Below are 3121 nucleotides of genomic sequence, written 5' to 3' on the forward strand. Positions count from 1 at the left end.
CCATATTCACATTTTCCTATAGTAACTAAGATTGGAAATTTATAAGTGTTTAGTTACTTTATATTTATCATTCTAAATTTAATGAAGGGAGAATTAGAGTCCTATCCTACCCGTTCGGCTAACGACCCTCCACCAGTCAAGGAAGCGGTGGGTGAGAGTGGACACCCATTAAACCGCCATTTTATAGCCAGTAACCTTATACCCCCTCATAGACCGGCTTCGTGAATGAGGCCTACTAATGGTAAGACCGACTTTACTCTTATACATATATATAAATATTAAACCTATAATATTATAATAGTGTAAGGGTTGAATTTTAAACTTTTAAAATTCTAGGGTTTGGAACGAAATGTGTCAAAAGAATACTCTACATTTACAAATTCCAAAACTTGAGGGCAAGTTTTGAACTTTTCAAAAACTTTTGGAATCCATAACATATGAGTTTAATATAGGCATTAATGAAAAGACTCTTGAAAATCCACAACTTGAGGACAAGTTATGGAGTTCATAAAAACATTTATGGAAAAAGACTCTTCAACACCATAACCTATGAGTTTAATGAATTCTTTAAAAGAAAAACTTTTCATTTTCCATAACTTGAGGACAAGTTATGGAGTACATTAAAGACCATAAAGATCATCAAATAAACTAACAAGCATGTCAAATAATGTCCATGATCTAGATTAAACTCATATTAACAAGATAATTCATATCAAACAAATTTCATGTAATTAGCATAATCATATAAAATAATACAAAAACATGAAACTTTGACAATTATCTTATAAATTGGATAAACATGATCATTACCACATCAAAAACATGTTTATAGGTTCAAAAACAGCTTAGGGTAATGACCCTAGTCCAATTCCATCCAAAAACATCAAAAATCTACATTCTGGAGCACCAACTCGTCGAGTGCAAGAACAAACTCGGCGAGTTGGTCAGAATTATGCTTGGGCTCGGCGAGTCCCCAGTGGACTCGACGAGTCCACTGTCCAGAACAGCAGAAAATCGATTTTTCAAGCTTAAACAACAAGTAACATCAAGTATAATTGAAAACAAGCCTAGTCTCTGATACCACTGATAGGGATTTGAGCATTCTAACACTCCTAAGGTGTACATGCAACCCTAAATACCTTGGATCTATGTTTTCTCTATTTTACATGCAAACTTGAACTTTCCAAGGTATTACCCTAACTAGCATACAAAACTTGATACTTGGGTAATAAAACAAGTTAGATAACATACCTTTTCTTGTAGCTTGTTGGAAACCTTGAACCTTTAGCCTTTAAGAGCTTAGCACCAATAGTATGAATGCCTCAAATGGAATCACAACACATCTAGAACAAAGGATAACTTGAGAAGAGATTCCTTGCACACACAAATCGGCTAGCCCTCTAGTATTCCACTTAAGTGCTCTTAGGTTTCCACTAGTGCCAATTTTGGTAGCCTTAGGGTCTCTTATATAATGTGGCAAACTAGGGTTACATCATGTAAACCCTAATGACTTTCCATATCCCTCATGCTCCATGGGTTAAAACCTCCATGGAGTATCCATGGGTTTAGCCCAACATGAAGAACTATGGATCATAAGCCCACTTTATAAGAATGAATGATTTACCAAATCAACCCCTTATATTTAATTAGTCTCTTTTGATCACAAAATTAATTCCAAATTAATTCTTGATCAATACTAATTAAATAATATGATTTCATATTAATATATTAGAACTTATAATATATTAATAAACCATAAATAATTTCTTCTCAAAAGTCCATCCTATCAAATTGTTAGATGATATGCAACCCAAATGGACCATGCTACTCTCGGGTCAAGTACATACCAATTATAGTTATGGACTTAGACACTAATCCAACAACATAAACATATAACCAACAAGTATATGTAATCATACAGATCTACCAGTATAACATATAAGCAACATATATTTTCCTATATACCTAGATACATAACCTAGTGGGCCAACATTGGTGCCTTCGACCCACAAGTACAATGAGGAAAACTCACTTCACAGTCTAAAAGATAGTTGAACTGATCACTGCTCCAAATACTAACTCTACTGGTCACCTATACAATAAACAGGGACCTAACCTCAATCTACTACTCAAGATACTCTATTTGACCTAAGGTCAAACTTGGTCAACGATCAAAGTTAACGGTCAACGGTCAAAGGTTAAATCCACATCCAAAAGTCACACAGCCACCCGTCACATCATGACCTAGTAAAACAAAATAGTGGAGTTATACCATTCTCACGTTGTCAGCCTCAAACCCTCACGTTTTGAGAAATGTCATGAACAACTTGATGCAATAAGCTCTTAATCCTTTTGAACAAGCAAGCAAAACTTCTAGAATGTCTTATCTACTCCAGAACATCATAAAAATCATGGCTTTTTGGACATGCATGTCCCAAACACAAGATAGGGCACAAAAGGAAGAAATAGGATTAGAAGCTCATTCAAGAGTCTTAAAACTTAACCATGCTTCAAATCTAACACTTATATTACCAAAGGGACACTGGAGATCCATAAAGTTGGCAACTTTATGGATTCCAAACACTATATCATTATATACATGATAGATAATCCATAAGAAACCTAGACCTAAGCTTATTGACACATAAAGCATTGAACTTGGAAACTCACAAGGGTTTACAAGGTGTGAAGATGAATGATGGTGAGGCTTCAATGCAAAAATTTTGAACTTGATGCTCTTCCTATTCTTCTTCTTTGTTATAAATCACCAAAAATGAGCTCAAATCAACAATGGGGTTCTAGTGTTTCAAATGGGAGTATTAGGAGGTGATGGACGCTGAGGGTGGGCTAGCCCTAGCCCTCACTTCTTATAAATACGGAAAAATCCTCCCAAATTAGGGGTTTCCTCGTAGCCGCGTCTCACGTTGTGACCCATAAGGGCTCACATCATGAGTCGCAAAGAAATGTGTGTTTCTTCCATCTGGGCTCACGTCGTGACACTTAAGTGCTCATGTTGAGAGCAGGGTTTAAACTTGAGCATTAAATATGAAATTCTAAAATGGTGCTTACCTGGAACTGGTTGTTACAGCGAATTACAACATCCCTAGTCTAGGAGTACGTA

Source organism: Lactuca virosa, chromosome 9 (assembly GCF_052849685.1).
Source record: "Lactuca virosa cultivar CGN04683 chromosome 9, Lactuca_virosa_CGN04683_v6, whole genome shotgun sequence".
NCBI classification, from domain to species: Eukaryota; Viridiplantae; Streptophyta; class Magnoliopsida; order Asterales; family Asteraceae; genus Lactuca; species Lactuca virosa.